Genomic DNA, 17,870 nt, shown 5'->3' with positions numbered 1-17,870 from the left:
ACAGTCAGTTCCTTGGTGAACACAGATGAGAAATGCCTATTTAATATCTCAGTCTTTTGTTTGTCCTCTATAACTAACTTGTTATTATATTTTAAGGGGCCAATACTATCCTTTGTTTTCCTTTTGGCATTAATGTATTTATAAAAGATTTTGGGATTTATTTTAATGTCATTGGCGATTTTTGTTTCAGTAGCTAGTTTTGCTTGTTTGATTTCTTTTTTGCATTGCCTATTGATATCTTTATACTCCTGCAATGCTATTTCTGTATTCTCAGCCTTCAAGATTTTAAACGCCCTTTGTTTTTGTTTTATTATACTTTGTACAGTCTTATTTATCCATAGTGGTTTCTTTTTATTCCGGGACGTTTTATTACCAGAGGGTATAAGTTTTTTACAGGACTCTAGCAATATATCCTTAAACTTTCCCCATTTATGTTCAGTATCCCCAGTTACCATGACTTTGTCCCAATCTACACATTTAAGCTCTTCCCTTAATTTGTTGAAATCAGCTTTCCTAAAATTCCAGGTTTTAGCATTTCCCCTTTGAAATGTTCTATTGAATATTACGTTGAAGCTTACCATATTATGATCGCTGGTGCCCAAGTGCTCCCGAACCTGTAGATCTGAAATTGTATCCGGTCTATTTGACAGGACCAAATCTAGCAAATTATCTCCCCTCGTCGGTTCATCTACCATCTGAGAGAGGAAATAGTCTTGAATGGTAGATAAGAATTTACAGCTTTTAGCACAACCAGAAGATTCTATGTCCCACTGTATGTCTGGATAGTTGAAATCCCCCATAATAAGAACCCGATTATTATTATTATTATTATTAGCTGCCTTTTCAATTTGTTCCAGCATTTCACCCTCTATTTGTTCAAGTATGTTAGGAGGCTTATAGCAAACTCCAATTAGCATTTTTCCATTATTCTCCTACCCATGTACATTTACCCATACTGACTCTACATTGTTGCAGTTCCCCCCAATGTCATCATTCAACACAGGTTTTAGGTTAGATTTGATAAATATACACACACCACCACCTTTTTTGTCTTTCCTGTCCCTCCTAAATGTACTATAACCCTGTATGTTTGTCACCCAGTCATGGCTTTCATCCAGCCAGGTTTCCGTAATGCCCACCACATCATAATCCATGGTTGACATAAGAGTCTCCAATTCATTCATTTTGTTTGCAAGACTTCTTGCATTTGCCAGTAGACATTTAATCCTATTAACACCTTTATTACTCCTAGCCTCAGGGCCGTATTTGCCACTAGGCACCCGTGGTCCCGTGCCTAGGGCGGCACGTTGCGGGGGGGCGGCACTTTCTGGCAGCAAAAAAAAAAAAAAAAAAAATTATATATTTTTTTTTTTTTTTTTTTACAATCCCCGCCCCCGTCCCTCCCTCCGTTACACTCGGCTGTGTTCGGGGGGGGGGGGGTGTTGAGAGGGAGGAGAGGCGCACTTCTGTCTTTTTAAATACATGGCGGGCGCCAGTCATAGTGAGCTGATTAACCCCGGAAGTTCCATCGTCTGCACTTCCGGGGTCAGAGGCGCGCGGGCGCGACAATCAGCTGACTGCCCCGTGCTGCAGCGTCCACTGCTGCAGCTGACACACGCCGCGGAGGAGGACGCGTCTGCAGCTGGAGCCTGCCAGAAGAGGAGCCAGCCAGAGCAGGGCGGCGGGCACCGGAGCAGGTAAGGCAGAGGCAGAGCCTAGAATGTATGGGCTCCTTACAGGTTAGTTGATGATCGTGGCGATGCCTCTTTTTGTCCACTATAATCATGCAAGGGGAGGCTGGGGGGAGAGAGGCTGAGGCTGGGGGAGAGGGAGGCTGGGGGGAGAGAGGCTGAGGCTGGGGGAGAGGGAGGCTGGGGGCAAAGAGAGGCTGAGGCTGGGGTGAGAGAGAGGCTGAGGCTGGGGGGAGAGAGGCTGAGGCTGGGGGGGGGGAGGCTGGGGGGAGAGAGAGGCTAAGGCTGGGGGGAGAGAGGCTGGGGGGAGAGAGGCTGAGGCTGGGAGGAGAGAGAGGCTGAAGCTGGGGGGGAGGCTGGGGGGAGAGAGAGGCTGGGGGGAGAGAGGCTGAGGCTGGGAGGAGATAGAGGCTGAAGCTGGGGGGGGGGGGGCTGGGGGGAGAGAGAGGCTGAGAGGCTGAAGCTGGGGGGGGGCTGGGGGGAGAGAGAGGCTGAGAGGCTGAAGCTGGGGGGGGGGGCTGGAGGGAGAGAGAGGCTGAGAGGCTGAAGCTGGGGGGGAAGCTGGGGGGAGAGAGAGGCTGAGAGGCTGAAGCTGGGGGGGAAGCTGGGGGGAGAGAGAGGCTGAGAGGCTGAAGCTGGGGGGGAGGCTGGGGGGAGAGAGAGGCTGAGAGGCTGAAGCTGGGGGGGAGGCGGGGGAGAGAGAGGCTGAGAGGCTGAAGCTGGGGGGGAGGCTGGGGGGAGAGAGAGGCTGAGAGGCTGAAGCTGGGGGGCGAGGCTGGGGGGAGAGAGAGGCTGAGAGGCTGAAGCTGGGGGGGAGGCTGGGGGGAGAGAGAGGCTGAGAGGCTGAAGCTGGGGGGGAGGCTGGGGGGAGAGAGAGGCTGAGAGGCTGAAGCTGGGGGGGAGGCTGGGGGGAGAGAGAGGCTGAGAGGCTGAAGCTGGGGGGGAGGCTGGGGGGAGAGAGAGGCTGAGAGGCTGAAGCTGGGGGGGAGGCTGGGGGGAGAGAGAGGCTGAGAGGCTGAAGCTGGGGGGGAGGCTGGGGGGAGAGAGAGGCTGAGAGGCTGAAGCTGGGGGGGAGGCTGGGGGGAGAGAGAGGCTGAGAGGCTGAAGCTGGGGGGGAGGCTGGGGGGAGAGAGAGGCTGAGAGGCTGAAGCTGGGGGGGAGGCTGGGGGGAGAGAGAGGCTGAGAGGCTGAAGCTGGGGGGGAGGCTGGGGGGAGAGAGAGGCTGAGAGGCTGAAGCTGGGGGGGGAGGCTGGGGGGAGAGAGAGGCTGAGAGGCTGAAGCTGGGGGGGAGGCTGGGGGGAGAGAGAGGCTGAGAGGCTGAAGCTGGGGGGGAGGCTGGGGGGAGAGAGAGGCTGAGAGGCTGAAGCTGGGGGGGAGGCTGGGGGGAGAGAGAGGCTGAGAGGCTGAAGCTGGGGGGGAGGCTGGGGGGAGAGAGAGGCTGAGAGGCTGAAGCTGGGGGGGAGGCTGGGGGGAGAGAGAGGCTGAGAGGCTGAAGCTGGGGGGGAGGCTGGGGGGAGAGAGAGGCTGAGAGGCTGAAGCTGGGGGGGAGGCTGGGGGGAGAGAGAGGCTGAGAGGCTGAAGCTGGGGGGGAGGCTGGGGGGAGAGAGAGGCTGAGAGGCTGAAGCTGGGGGGGAGGCTGGGGGGAGAGAGAGGCTGAGAGGCTGAAGCTGGGGGGGAGGCTGGGGGGAGAGAGAGGCTGAGAGGCTGAAGCTGGGGGGGAGGCTGGGGGGAGAGAGAGGCTGAGAGGCTGAAGCTGGGGGGGAGGCTGGGGGGAGAGAGAGGCTGAGAGGCTGAAGCTGGGGGGGAGGCTGGGGGGAGAGAGAGGCTGAGAGGCTGAAGCTGGGGGGGAGGCTGGGGGGAGAGAGAGGCTGAGAGGCTGAAGCTGGGGGGGAGGCTGGGGGGAGAGAGAGGCTGAGAGGCTGAAGCTGGGGGGGAGGCTGGGGGGAGAGAGAGGCTGAGAGGCTGAAGCTGGGGGGGAGGCTGGGGGGAGAGAGAGGCTGAGAGGCTGAAGCTGGGGGGGAGGCTGGGGGGAGAGAGAGGCTGAGAGGCTGAAGCTGGGGGGGAGGCTGGGGGGAGAGAGAGGCTGAGAGGCTGAAGCTGGGGGGGAGGCTGGGGGGAGAGAGAGGCTGAGAGGCTGAAGCTGGGGGGGAGGCTGGGGGGAGAGAGAGGCTGAGAGGCTGAAGCTGGGGGGGAGGCTGGGGGGAGAGAGAGGCTGAGAGGCTGAAGCTGGGGGGGAGGCTGGGGGGAGAGAGAGGCTGAGAGGCTGAAGCTGGGGGGGAGGCTGGGGGAGAGAGAGGAGGCTGAGAGGCTGAAGCTGGGGGGGAGGCTGGGGGGAGAGAGAGGCTGAGAGGCTGAAGCTGGGGGGGAGGCTGGGGGGAGAGAGAGGCTGAGAGGCTGAAGCTGGGGGGGAGGCTGGGGGGAGAGAGAGGCTGAGAGGCTGAAGCTGGGGGGGAGGCTGGGGGGAGAGAGAGGCTGAGAGGCTGAAGCTGGGGGGGAGGCTGGGGGGAGAGAGAGGCTGAGAGGCTGAAGCTGGGGGGGAGGCTGGGGGGAGAGAGAGGCTGAGAGGCTGAAGCTGGGGGGGAGGCTGGGGGGGAGAGAGAGGCTGAGAGGCTGAAGCTGGGGGGGAGGCTGGGGGGAGAGAGAGGCTGAGAGGCTGAAGCTGGGGGGGAGGCTGGGGGGAGAGAGAGGCTGAGAGGCTGAAGCTGGGGGGGAGGCTGGGGGAGAGAGAGGCTGAGAGGCTGAAGCTGGGGGGGAGGCTGGGGGGAGAGAGAGGCTGAGAGGCTGAAGCTGGGGGGGAGGCTGGGGGGAGAGAGAGGCTGAGAGGCTGAAGCTGGGGGGGAGGCTGGGGGGAGAGAGAGGCTGAGAGGCTGAAGCTGGGGGGGAGGCTGGGGGGAGAGAGAGGCTGAGAGGCTGAAGCTGGGGGGGAGGCTGGGGGGAGAGAGAGGCTGAGAGGCTGAAGCTGGGGGGAGGCTGGGGGGAGAGAGAGGCTGAGAGGCTGAAGCTGGGGGGGAGGCTGGGGGGAGAGAGAGGCTGAGAGGCTGAAGCTGGGGGGGAGGCTGGGGGGAGAGAGAGGCTGAGAGGCTGAAGCTGGGGGGGAGGCTGGGGGGAGAGAGAGGCTGAGAGGCTGAAGCTGGGGGGGAGGCTGGGGGGAGAGAGAGGCTGAGAGGCTGAAGCTGGGGGGGAGGCTGGGGGGAGAGAGAGGCTGAGAGGCTGAAGCTGGGGGGGAGGCTGGGGGGAGAGAGAGGCTGAGAGGCTGAAGCTGGGGGGGAGGCTGGGGGGAGAGAGAGGCTGAGAGGCTGAAGCTGGGGGGGAGGCTGGGGGGAGAGAGAGGCTGAGAGGCTGAAGCTGGGGGGGAGGCTGGGGGGAGAGAGAGGCTGAGAGGCTGAAGCTGGGGGGGAGGCTGGGGGGAGAGAGAGGCTGAGAGGCTGAAGCTGGGGGGGAGGCTGGGGGGAGAGAGAGGCTGAGAGGCTGAAGCTGGGGGGGAGGCTGGGGGGAGAGAGAGGCTGAGAGGCTGAAGCTGGGGGGGAGGCTGGGGGGAGAGAGAGGCTGAGAGGCTGAAGCTGGGGGGGAGGCTGGGGGGAGAGAGAGGCTGAGAGGCTGAAGCTGGGGGGGAGGCTGGGGGGAGAGAGAGGCTGAGAGGCTGAAGCTGGGGGGGAGGCTGGGGGGAGAGAGAGGCTGAGAGGCTGAAGCTGGGGGGGAGGCTGGGGGGAGAGAGAGGCTGAGAGGCTGAAGCTGGGGGGGAGGCTGGGGGGAGAGAGAGGCTGAGAGGCTGAAGCTGGGGGGGAGGCTGGGGGGAGAGAGAGAGGCTGAAGCTGGGGGGGAGGCTGGGGGGAGAGAGAGGCTGAGAGGCTGAAGCTGGGGGGGAGGCTGGGGGGAGAGAGAGGCTGAGAGGCTGAAGCTGGGGGGGAGGCTGGGGGGAGAGAGAGGCTGAGAGGCTGAAGCTGGGGGGGAGGCTGGGGGGAGAGAGAGGCTGAGAGGCTGAAGCTGGGGGGGAGGCTGGGGGGAGAGAGAGGCTGAGAGGCTGAAGCTGGGGGGGAGGCTGGGGGGAGAGAGAGGCTGAGAGCTGAGCTGGGGGGAGGCTGGGGGGAGAGAGAGGCTGAGAGGCTGAAGCTGGGGGGGAGGCTGGGGGGAGAGAGAGGCTGAGAGGCTGAAGCTGGGGGGGAGGCTGGGGGGAGAGAGAGGCTGAGAGGCTGAAGCTGGGGGGGAGGCTGGGGGGAGAGAGAGGCTGAGAGGCTGAAGCTGGGGGGGAGGCTGGGGGGAGAGAGAGGCTGAGAGGCTGAAGCTGGGGGGGAGGCTGGGGGGAGAGAGAGGCTGAGAGGCTGAAGCTGGGGGGGAGGCTGGGGGGAGAGAGAGGCTGAGAGGCTGAAGCTGGGGGGGAGGCTGGGGGGAGAGAGAGGCTGAGAGGCTGAAGCTGGGGGGGAGGCTGGGGGGAGAGAGAGGCTGAGAGGCTGAAGCTGGGGGGGAGGCTGGGGGGAGAGAGAGGCTGAGAGGCTGAAGCTGGGGGGGAGGCTGGGGGGAGAGAGAGGCTGAGAGGCTGAAGCTGGGGGGGAGGCTGGGGGGAGAGAGAGGCTGAGAGGCTGAAGCTGGGGGGGAGGCTGGGGGGAGAGAGAGGCTGAGAGGCTGAAGCTGGGGGGGAGGCTGGGGGGAGAGAGAGGCTGAGAGGCTGAAGCTGGGGGGGAGGCTGGGGGGAGAGAGAGGCTGAGAGGCTGAAGCTGGGGGGGAGGCTGGGGGGAGAGAGAGGCTGAGAGGCTGAAGCTGGGGGGGAGGCTGGGGGGAGAGAGAGGCTGAGAGGCTGAAGCTGGGGGGGAGGCTGGGGGGAGAGAGAGGCTGAGAGGCTGAAGCTGGGGGGGAGGCTGGGGGGAGAGAGAGGCTGAGAGGCTGAAGCTGGGGGGGAGGCTGGGGGGAGAGAGAGGCTGAGAGGCTGAAGCTGGGGGGGAGGCTGGGGGGAGAGAGAGGCTGAGAGGCTGAAGCTGGGGGGGAGGCTGGGGGGAGAGAGAGGCTGAGAGGCTGAAGCTGGGGGGGAGGCTGGGGGGAGAGAGAGGCTGAGAGGCTGAAGCTGGGGGGGAGGCTGGGGGGAGAGAGAGGCTGAGAGGCTGAAGCTGGGGGGGAGGCTGGGGGGAGAGAGAGGCTGAGAGGCTGAAGCTGGGGGGGAGGCTGGGGGGAGAGAGAGGCTGAGAGGCTGAAGCTGGGGGGAGGCTGGGGGGAGAGAGAGGCTGAGAGGCTGAAGCTGGGGGGGAGGCTGGGGGGAGAGAGAGGCTGAGAGGCTGAAGCTGGGGGGGAGGCTGGGGGGAGAGAGAGGCTGAGAGGCTGAAGCTGGGGGGGAGGCTGGGGGGAGAGAGAGGCTGAGAGGCTGAAGCTGGGGGGGAGGCTGGGGGGAGAGAGAGGCTGAGAGGCTGAAGCTGGGGGGGAGGCTGGGGGGAGAGAGAGGCTGAGAGGCTGAAGCTGGGGGGGAGGCTGGGGGGAGAGAGAGGCTGAGAGGCTGAAGCTGGGGGGGAGGCTGGGGGGAGAGAGAGGCTGAGAGGCTGAAGCTGGGGGGGAGGCTGGGGGGAGAGAGAGGCTGAGAGGCTGAAGCTGGGGGGGAGGCTGGGGGGAGAGAGAGGCTGAGAGGCTGAAGCTGGGGGGGAGGCTGGGGGGAGAGAGAGGCTGAGAGGCTGAAGCTGGGGGGGAGGCTGGGGGGAGAGAGAGGCTGAGAGGCTGAAGCTGGGGGGGAGGCTGGGGGGAGAGAGAGGCTGAGAGGCTGAAGCTGGGGGGGAGGCTGGGGGGAGAGAGAGGCTGAGAGGCTGAAGCTGGGGGGGAGGCTGGGGGGAGAGAGAGGCTGAGAGGCTGAAGCTGGGGGGGAGGCTGGGGGGAGAGAGAGGCTGAGAGGCTGAAGCTGGGGGGGAGGCTGGGGGGAGAGAGAGGCTGAGAGGCTGAAGCTGGGGGGGAGGCTGGGGGGAGAGAGAGGCTGAGAGGCTGAAGCTGGGGGGGAGGCTGGGGGGAGAGAGAGGCTGAGAGGCTGAAGCTGGGGGGGAGGCTGGGGGGAGAGAGAGGCTGAGAGGCTGAAGCTGGGGGGGAGGCTGGGGGGAGAGAGAGGCTGAGAGGCTGAAGCTGGGGGGGAGGCTGGGGGGAGAGAGAGGCTGAGAGGCTGAAGCTGGGGGGGAGGCTGGGGGGAGAGAGAGGCTGAGAGGCTGAAGCTGGGGGGGAGGCTGGGGGGAGAGAGAGGCTGAGAGGCTGAAGCTGGGGGGGAGGCTGGGGGGAGAGAGAGGCTGAGAGGCTGAAGCTGGGGGGGAGGCTGGGGGGAGAGAGAGGCTGAGAGGCTGAAGCTGGGGGGGAGGCTGGGGGGAGAGAGAGGCTGAGAGGCTGAAGCTGGGGGGGAGGCTGGGGGGAGAGAGAGGCTGAGAGGCTGAAGCTGGGGGGGAGGCTGGGGGGAGAGAGAGGCTGAGAGGCTGAAGCTGGGGGGGAGGCTGGGGGGAGAGAGAGGCTGAGAGGCTGAAGCTGGGGGGGAGGCTGGGGGGAGAGAGAGGCTGAGAGGCTGAAGCTGGGGGGGAGGCTGGGGGGAGAGAGAGGCTGAGAGGCTGAAGCTGGGGGGGAGGCTGGGGGGAGAGAGAGGCTGAGAGGCTGAAGCTGGGGGGGAGGCTGGGGGGAGAGAGAGGCTGAGAGGCTGAAGCTGGGGGGGAGGCTGGGGGGAGAGAGAGGCTGAGAGGCTGAAGCTGGGGGGGAGGCTGGGGGGAGAGAGAGGCTGAGAGGCTGAAGCTGGGGGGGAGGCTGGGGGGAGAGAGAGGCTGAGAGGCTGAAGCTGGGGGGGAGGCTGGGGGGAGAGAGAGGCTGAGAGGCTGAAGCTGGGGGGGAGGCTGGGGGGAGAGAGAGGCTGAGAGGCTGAAGCTGGGGGGGAGGCTGGGGGGAGAGAGAGGCTGAGAGGCTGAAGCTGGGGGGGAGGCTGGGGGGAGAGAGAGGCTGAGAGGCTGAAGCTGGGGGGGAGGCTGGGGGGAGAGAGAGGCTGAGAGGCTGAAGCTGGGGGGGAGGCTGGGGGGAGAGAGAGGCTGAGAGGCTGAAGCTGGGGGGGAGGCTGGGGGGAGAGAGAGGCTGAGAGGCTGAAGCTGGGGGGGAGGCTGGGGGGAGAGAGAGGCTGAGAGGCTGAAGCTGGGGGGGAGGCTGGGGGGAGAGAGAGGCTGAGAGGCTGAAGCTGGGGGGGAGGCTGGGGGGAGAGAGAGGCTGAGAGGCTGAAGCTGGGGGGGAGGCTGGGGGGAGAGAGAGGCTGAGAGGCTGAAGCTGGGGGGGAGGCTGGGGGGAGAGAGAGGCTGAGAGGCTGAAGCTGGGGGGGAGGCTTGGGGGAGAGAGAGGCTGAGAGGCTGAAGCTGGGGGGGAGGCTGGGGGGAGAGAGAGGCTGAGAGGCTGAAGCTGGGGGGGAGGCTGGGGGGAGAGAGAGGCTGAGAGGCTGAAGCTGGGGGGGAGGCTGGGGGGAGAGAGAGGCTGAGAGGCTGAAGCTGGGGGGGAGGCTGGGGGAGAGAGAGGAGAGGCTGAAGCTGGGGGGAGGCTGGGGGGAGAGAGAGGCTGAGAGGCTGAAGCTGGGGGGGAGGCTGGGGGGAGAGAGAGGCTGAGAGGCTGAAGCTGGGGGGGAGGCTGGGGGGAGAGAGAGGCTGAGAGGCTGAAGCTGGGGGGGAGGCTGGGGGGAGAGAGAGGCTGAGAGGCTGAAGCTGGGGGGGAGGCTGGGGGGAGAGAGAGGCTGAGAGGCTGAAGCTGGGGGGGAGGCTGGGGGGAGAGAGAGGCTGAGAGGCTGAAGCTGGGGGGGAGGCTGGGGGGAGAGAGAGGCTGAGAGGCTGAAGCTGGGGGGGAGGCTGGGGGGAGAGAGAGGCTGAGAGGCTGAAGCTGGGGGGGAGGCTGGGGGGAGAGAGAGGCTGAGAGGCTGAAGCTGGGGGGAGGCTGGGGGGAGAGAGAGGCTGAGAGGCTGAAGCTGGGGGGGAGGCTGGGGGGAGAGAGAGGCTGAGAGGCTGAAGCTGGGGGGGAGGCTGGGGGGAGAGAGAGGCTGAGAGGCTGAAGCTGGGGGGGAGGCTGGGGGGAGAGAGAGGCTGAGAGGCTGAAGCTGGGGGGGAGGCTGGGGGGAGAGAGAGGCTGAGAGGCTGAAGCTGGGGAGGCGGAGGCTGGGGGGAGAGAGAGGCTGAGAGGCTGAAGCTGGGGGGGAGGCTGGGGGGAGAGAGAGGCTGAGAGGCTGAAGCTGGGGGGGAGGCTGGGGGGAGAGAGAGGCTGAGAGGCTGAAGCTGGGGGGGAGGCTGGGGGGAGAGAGAGGCTGAGAGGCTGAAGCTGGGGGGGAGGCTGGGGGGAGAGAGAGGCTGAGAGGCTGAAGCTGGGGGGGAGGCTGGGGGGAGAGAGAGGCTGAGAGGCTGAAGCTGGGGGGGAGGCTGGGGGGAGAGAGAGGCTGAGAGGCTGAAGCTGGGGGGGAGGCTGGGGGGAGAGAGAGGCTGAGAGGCTGAAGCTGGGGGGGAGGCTGGGGGGAGAGAGAGGCTGAGAGGCTGAAGCTGGGGGGGAGGCTGGGGGGAGAGAGAGGCTGAGAGGCTGAAGCTGGGGGGGAGGCTGGGGGGAGAGAGAGGCTGAGAGGCTGAAGCTGGGGGGGAGGCTGGGGGGAGAGAGAGGCTGAGAGGCTGAAGCTGGGGGGGAGGCTGGGGGGAGAGAGAGGCTGAGAGGCTGAAGCTGGGGGGGAGGCTGGGGGGAGAGAGAGGCTGAGAGGCTGAAGCTGGGGGGGAGGCTGGGGGGAGAGAGAGGCTGAGAGGCTGAAGCTGGGGGGGAGGCTGGGGGGAGAGAGAGGCTGAGAGGCTGAAGCTGGGGGGGAGGCTGGGGGGAGAGAGAGGCTGAGAGGCTGAAGCTGGGGGGGAGGCTGGGGGGAGAGAGAGGCTGAGAGGCTGAAGCTGGGGGGGAGGCTGGGGGGAGAGAGAGGCTGAGAGGCTGAAGCTGGGGGGGAGGCTGGGGGGAGAGAGAGGCTGAGAGGCTGAAGCTGGGGGGGAGGCTGGGGGGAGAGAGAGGCTGAGAGGCTGAAGCTGGGGGGGAGGCTGGGGGGAGAGAGAGGCTGAGAGGCTGAAGCTGGGGGGGAGGCTGGGGGGAGAGAGAGGCTGAGAGGCTGAAGCTGGGGGGGAGGCTGGGGGGAGAGAGAGGCTGAGAGGCTGAAGCTGGGGGGGAGGCTGGGGGGAGAGAGAGGCTGAGAGGCTGAAGCTGGGGGGGAGGCTGGGGGGAGAGAGAGGCTGAGAGGCTGAAGCTGGGGGGGAGGCTGGGGGGAGAGAGAGGCTGAGAGGCTGAAGCTGGGGGGGAGGCTGGGGGGAGAGAGAGGCTGAGAGGCTGAAGCTGGGGGGGAGGCTGGGGGGAGAGAGAGGCTGAGAGGCTGAAGCTGGGGGGGAGGCTTGGGGGGAGAGAGAGGCTGAGAGGCTGAAGCTGGGGGGGAGGCTGGGGGGAGAGAGAGGCTGAGAGGCTGAAGCTGGGGGGGAGGCTGGGGGGAGAGAGAGGCTGAGAGGCTGAAGCTGGGGGGGAGGCTGGGGGGAGAGAGAGGCTGAGAGGCTGAAGCTGGGGGGGAGGCTGGGGGGAGAGAGAGGCTGAGAGGCTGAAGCTGGGGGGGGGCTGGGGGAGAGAGAGGCTGAAGCTGGGGGGGAGGCTGGGGGGAGAGAGAGGCTGAGAGGCTGAAGCTGGGGGGGAGGCTGGGGGGAGAGAAAGGCTGAGAGGCTGAAGCTGGGGGGGAGGCTGGGGGGAGAGAGAGGCTGAAGCTGTGGGGGAGGCTGGGGGGAGAGAGAGGCTGAGAGGCTGAAGCTGGGGGGGAGGCTGGGGGGAGAGAGAGGCTGAGAGGCTGAAGCTGGGGGGGAGGCTGGGGGGAGAGAGAGGCTGAAGCTGGGGGGGAGGCTGGGGGGAGAGAGAGGCTGAGAGGCTGAAGCTGGGGGGGAGGCTGGGGGGAGAGAGAGGCTGAGAGGCTGAAGCTGGGGGGGAGGCTGGGGGGAGAGAGAGGCTCAGAGGCTGAAGCTGGGGGGGAGGCTGGGGGGAGAGAGAGGCTGAGAGGCTGAAGCTGGGGGGGAGGCTGGGGGGAGAGAGAGGCTGAGAGGCTGAAGCTGGGGGGGAGGCTGGGGGGAGAGAGAGGCTGAGAGGCTGAAGCTGGGAGGGAGGCTGGGGGGAGAGAGAGGCTGAGAGGCTGAAGCTGGGGGGGAGGCTGGGGGGAGAGAGAGGCTGAGAGGCTGAAGCTGGGGGGGAGGCTTGGGGGAGAGAGAGGCTGAGAGGCTGAAGCTGGGGGGAGGCTGGGGGGAGAGAGAGGCTGAGAGGCTGAAGCTGGGGGGGAGGCTGGGGGGAGAGAGAGGCTGAGAGGCTGAAGCTGGGGGGGAGGCTGGGGGGAGAGAGAGGCTGAGAGGCTGAAGCTGGGGGGGAGGCTGGGGGGAGAGAGAGGCTGAGAGGCTGAAGCTGGGGGGGAGGCTGGGGGGAGAGAGAGGCTGAAGCTGGGGGGGAGGCTGGGGGGAGAGAGAGGCTGAGAGGCTGAAGCTGGGGGGGAGGCTGGGGGGAGAGAGAGGCTGAGAGGCTGAAGCTGGGGGGGAGGCTGGGGGGAGAGAGAGGCTGAAGCTGGGGGGGAGGCTGGGGGGAGAGAGAGGCTGAGAGGCTGAAGCTGGGGGGGAGGCTGGGGGAGAGAGAGGCTGAGAGGCTGAAGCTGGGGGGGAGGCTGGGGGGAGAGAGAGGCTGAGAGGCTGAAGCTGGGGGGGAGGCTGGGGGGAGAGAGAGGCTGAGAGGCTGGAGCTGGGGGGGAGGCTGGGGGGAGAGAGAGGCTGAGAGGCTGAATCTGGGGGGGAGGCAGGGGGGAGAGAGAGGCTGAGAGGCTGAAGCTGGGGGGAGGCTGGGGGGAGAGAGAGGCTGAGAGGCTGAAGCTGGTGGGGAGGCTGGGGGGAGAGAGAGGCTGAGAGGCTGAAGCTGGGGGGGAGGCTGGGGGGAGAGAGAGGCTGAGAGGCTGAAGCTGGGGGGGAGGCTGGGGGGAGAGAGAGGCTGAGAGGCTGAAGCTGGGGGGGAGGCTGGGGGGAGAGAGAGGCTGAGAGGCTGAAGCTGGGGGGGAGGCTGGGGGGAGAGAGAGGCTGAGAGGCTGAAGCTGGGGGGGAGGCTGGGGGGAGAGAGAGGCTGAGAGGCTGAAGCTGGGGGGGAGGCTGGGGGGAGAGAGAGGCTGAGAGGCTGAAGCTGGGGGGGAGGCTGGGGGGAGAGAGAGGCTGAGAGGCTGAAGCTGGGGGGGAGGCTGGGGGGAGAGAGAGGCTGAGAGGCTGAAGCTGGGGGGGAGGCTGGGGGGAGAGAGAGGCTGAGAGGCTGAAGCTGGGGGGGAGGCTGGGGGGAGAGAGAGGCTGAGAGGCTGAAGCTGGGGGGAGGCTGGGGGGAGAGAGAGGCTGAGAGGCTGAAGCTGGGGGGGAGGCTGGGGGGAGAGAGAGGCTGAGAGGCTGAAGCTGGGGGGGAGGCTGGGGGGAGAGAGAGGCTGAGAGGCTGAAGCTGGGGGGGAGGCTGGGGGGAGAGAGAGGCTGAGAGGCTGAAGCTGGGGGGGAGGCTGGGGGGAGAGAGAGGCTGAGAGGCTGAAGCTGGGGGGGAGGCTGGGGGGAGAGAGAGGCTGAGAGGCTGAAGCTGGGGGGGAGGCTGGGGGGAGAGAGAGGCTGAGAGGCTGAAGCTGGGGGGGAGGCTGGGGGGAGAGAGAGGCTGAGAGGCTGAAGCTGGGGGGGAGGCTGGGGGGAGAGAGAGGCTGAGAGGCTGAAGCTGGGGGGGAGGCTGGGGGGAGAGAGAGGCTGAGAGGCTGAAGCTGGGGGGGAGGCTGGGGGGAGAGAGAGGCTGAGAGGCTGAAGCTGGGGGGGAGGCTGGGGGGAGAGAGAGGCTGAGAGGCTGAAGCTGGGGGGGAGGCTGGGGGGAGAGAGAGGCTGAGAGGCTGAAGCTGGGGGGGAGGCTGGGGGGAGAGAGAGGCTGAGAGGCTGAAGCTGGGGGGGAGGCTGGGGGGAGAGAGAGGCTGAGAGGCTGAAGCTGGGGGGGAGGCTGGGGGGAGACAGAGGCTGAGAGGCTGAAGCTGGGGGGAGGCTGGGGGGAGAGAGAGGCTGAGAGGCTGAAGCTGGGGGGGAGGCTGGGGGGAGAGAGAGGGTGAGAGGCTGAAGCTGGGGGGGAGGCTGGGGGGAGAGAGAGGGTGAGAGGCTGAAGCTGGGGGGGAGGCTGGGGGGAGAGAGAGGCTGAGAGGCTGAAGCTGGGGGGGAGGCTGGGGGGAGAGAGAGGGTGAGAGGCTGAAGCTGGGGGGGAGGCTGGGGGGAGAGAGAGGGTGAGAGGCTGAAGCTGGGGGGGAGGCTGGGGGGAGAGAGAGGGTGAGAAGCTGAAGCTGGGGGGGAGGCTGGGGGGAGAGAGAGGGTGAGAGGCTGAAGCTGGGGGGGAGGCTGGGGGGAGAGAGGGTGAGAGGCTGAAGCTGGGGGGGAGGCTGGGGGGAGAGAGAGGGTGAGAGGCTGAAGCTGGGGGGGAGGCTGGGGGGAGAGAGGCTGAGAGGCTGAAGCTGGGGGGGAGGCTGGGGGGAGAGAGAGGCTGAGAGGCTGAAGCTGGGGGGGAGGCTGGGGGGAGAGAGAGGCTGAGAGGCTGAAGCTGGGGGGGAGGCTGGGGGGAGAGGGAGGCTGGGGGGAGGCTGGGGGGAGAGAGAGAGAGGCTGAGGCTGGGGGGGAGGCTGGGGGGGGAGGGAGAGAGGCTGAGGCTGGGAGGAGAGAGGCAGATGCTGGGGGAGGCTGAGGCTGGGGGGAGGCTGGGGGGGGAGGGAGAGAGGACGAGGCTGGGAGGAGAGAGGCAGATGCTGGGGGAGGCTGATGCTGGGGGGGGAGGGAGAGAGGCTGAGGCTGGGAGGAGAGAGGCAGATGCTGGGGGAGGCTGATGCTGAGGGAGGCTGATGCTGAGGGAGGCTGATGCTGGGGGAGGCTGGGAGGGGGAGGATGAGGCTTGGAGGAGGGAAGCTGATGCTGAGGGAGACTTGGAGGAGGGAGGCTGATGCTGGGAGGAGGGAGGCTGATGCTGGGGGAGGCTGGGAGGAGGGAGGCTAATGCTGGGGGAGGCTAGGAGGAGGGAGGCTGATGCTGGGGGAGGCTGGGAGGAGGGAGGCTGATGCTGGGGGAGGCTGGGAGGAGAGAGGCTGATGCTGGGGGAGGCTGGGAGGAGAGAGGCTGATGCTGGGGGAGGGGGAGGAGGGAGGCTGATGCTCTGGGAGGCTGATGCTGGGGGAGACTTGGAGGGAGGGGGGCTGGGAGGAGGGAGGCTGATGCTGGGGGGGGCTGGGAGGAGGGTGGCTGATGCTGGGGGAGGCTGGGAGGAGGGAGGCTGATGCTGGGGGAGGCTGGGAGGAGGGAGGCTGATGCTGGGGGGAAGCTGGGAGCAGGGAGGCTGATGCTGGGGGAGGCTGGGAGGAGAGAGGCTGATGCTGGAGGAGGCTCATGCGGGGGGAGGCTGGGAGGAGAGAGGCTGATGCTGGAGGAGTCTCATGCTGGGGGAGGATGGGAGGAGAGAGGCTGATGCTGGGGTAAGTTGGGAGCAGGGAGGCTGATGCTGAGGGAGGCTGGGGGGAGAGAGGCTGATGCTGGGGGGAGAGAGGCTGCTGCTGGAGACGGGGGGAGAGAGGCTGCTGCTGGGGGAATGGAAGAGAGGGGCCAATGCTAGAGACAGAGGACAAGGGTTGAGGGAGAGAGCAATGACAATATCGATGGGGGGGAGTGTAAGGACTCAGAATAAGAGGGGGCAGCATTGGGAGCTCATTATGGAGAAGGGGCAGCATGTGTGGGCTCAGTATGGAGTGGAGCAATGTAGGGGAGTCAATATCAAGAGTGGGATAGTGTGTGTGTGTGTGTGTGTGTGGGGGGTGTCTCAGCATAAGCGCTAGTGTGGTGGTCTTAGTATGATGAGTGGGGCAGCATGGAGATGTCATTATGGAAAAGAGGAAGGCAGCATTAGGAGCTCATGGAGAGGGGCAGCATGCATGGGACATTGTGAGGAGGGGGCAGCATGCATGGGACATTGTGAGGAGGGGGCAGCATGCATGGGACATTGTGAGGAGGGGGCAGCATGCATGGGACATTGTGAGGAGGGGGCAGCATGCATGGGACATTGTGAGGAGGGGGCAGCATGCATGGGACACTGTCAGGAGGGGGCAGCATGCATGGGACACTGTCAGGAGGGGGCAGCATGCATGGGACACTGTCAGGAGGGGGCAGCATGCATGGGACACTGTCAGGAGGGGGCAGCATGCATGGGACACTGTCAGGAGGGGGCAGCATGCATGGGACACTGTCAGGAGGGGGCAGCATGCATGGGACACTGTCAGGAGGGGGCAGCATGCATGGGACACTGTCAGGAGGGGGCAGCATGCATGGGACACTGTCAGGAGGGGGCAGCATGCATGGGACACTGTCAGGAGGGGGCAGCATGCATGGGACACTGTCAGGAGGGGGCAGCATGCATGGGACACTGTCAGGAGGGGGCAGCATGCATGGGACACTGTCAGGAGGGGGCAGCATGCATGGGACACTGTCAGGAGGGGGCAGCATGCATGGGACACTGTCAGGAGGGGGCAGCATGCATGGGACATTGTGAGGAGGGGGCAGCATGCATGGGACATTGTGAGGAGGGGGCAGCATGCATGGGACATTGTGAGGAGGGGGCAGCATGCATGGGACATTGTGAGGAGGGGGCAGCATGCATGGGACATTGTGAGGAGGGGGCAGCATGCATGGGACACTGTGAGGAGGGGGCAGCATGCATGGGACACTGTGAGGAGGGGGCAGCATGCATGGGACATTGTGAGGAGGGGGCAGCATGCATGGGACATTGTGAGGAGGGGGCAGCATGCATGGGACACTGTGAGGAGGGGGCAGCATGCATGGGACACTGTGAGGAGGGGGCAGCATGCATGGGACACTGTGAGGAGAGGGCAGCATGCATGGGACACTGTGAGGAGGGGGCAGCATGCATGGGACACTGTGAGGAGGGGGCAGCATGCATGGGACACTGTGAGGAGGGGGCAGCATGCATGGGACATTGTGAGGAGGGGGCAGCATGCATGGGACACTGTGAGGAGGGGGCAGCATGCATGGGACACTGTGAGGAGGGGGCAGCATGCATGGGACATTGTGAGGAGGGGGCAGCATGCATAGGACACTGTCAAGAGGGGGCAGCATGCATGGGACACTGAGGAGGGGGCAGCATGCATGGGACACTGTGAGGAGGGGGCAGCATGCATGGGACACTGTGAGGAGGGGGCAGCATGCATGGGACATTGTGAGGAGGGGGCAGCATGCATGGGACACTGTGAGGAGGGGGCAGCATGCATGGGACATTGTGAGGAGGGGGCAGCATGCATAGGACACTGTCAACAGGGGGCAGCATGCATGGGACATTGTGAGGAGGGGGCAGCATGCATGGGACATTGTGAGGAGGGGGAAGCATGCATGGGACATTGTGAGGAGGGGGCAGCATGCATGGGACACTGTCAGGAGGGGGCAGCATGCATGGGACACTGTCAGGAGGGGGCAGCATGCATGGGACACTGTCAGGAGGGGGCAGCATGCATAGGACACTGTCAGGAGGGGGCAGCATGCATGGGACACTGAGGAGGGGGCAGCATGCATGGGACATTGTGAGTGGGGGCAGCATGCATGGGACACTGAGGAGGGGGCAGCATGTATGGGACATTGTGAGGAGGGGGCAGCATGCATGGCACATTGTGAGGAGGGGGCAGCATGTATGGGACATTGGGAGGAGGGGGCAGCATGATGTGAGGACAGAACAGATCATATTTCATAATTGAGGAAGGTGTGGTGGGTATAAGGGTACTTTCACACATCCGGATTTTTGCTCTGCGGCCCAATACGGCGTTCTGCAGAAAAACCGCCACCGGCTTTTGTAACGCCGGTGGCGTTTTTTTTTTGCATAGACTTACATTAGTGCCGTATTGTGCCGCAGGGGCTTGCGTTCGGTCCGGTTTTGGCCGCATGCGGCAGATTTAGCCGATGCGGCGGCCGGATCGAACGTCCCCTGCAACGTTTTTTGCTCCGGCAAAAAACACCGCATCGCGCCGCATCCGGCCGCTGCGGCGCATTTTTCAATGCATACCTATGGAGGCCGGATGCGGCGCGATGCGGAAAAAACCGCATCCGGTCGCCGCATGCGGTTTTTTCCACTGCGCATGCTCAGTAGCATGCCGCAACCGGAAAAAAC

At 65.4% G+C, this 17,870-nt stretch overlaps 1 protein-coding gene across 3 annotated transcripts in view; it reads left to right on the top strand.

Moving 5' to 3' along the window:
* ASPDH (aspartate dehydrogenase domain containing) overlaps positions 1 to 17,870 on the top strand; it is a 558,112-nt gene that overhangs the window by 153,037 nt on the left and 387,205 nt on the right. The gene's annotated exons all lie outside the window — the stretch shown is intronic.

The sequence above is a fragment of the Anomaloglossus baeobatrachus genome, chromosome 12, assembly GCF_048569485.1.
Source record: "Anomaloglossus baeobatrachus isolate aAnoBae1 chromosome 12, aAnoBae1.hap1, whole genome shotgun sequence".
Taxonomy (NCBI): Eukaryota; Metazoa; Chordata; class Amphibia; order Anura; family Aromobatidae; genus Anomaloglossus; species Anomaloglossus baeobatrachus.
The sequence above is the reverse complement of the archived record's forward strand: the minus strand, read 5'-3'. Positions and strand labels throughout refer to the sequence as shown.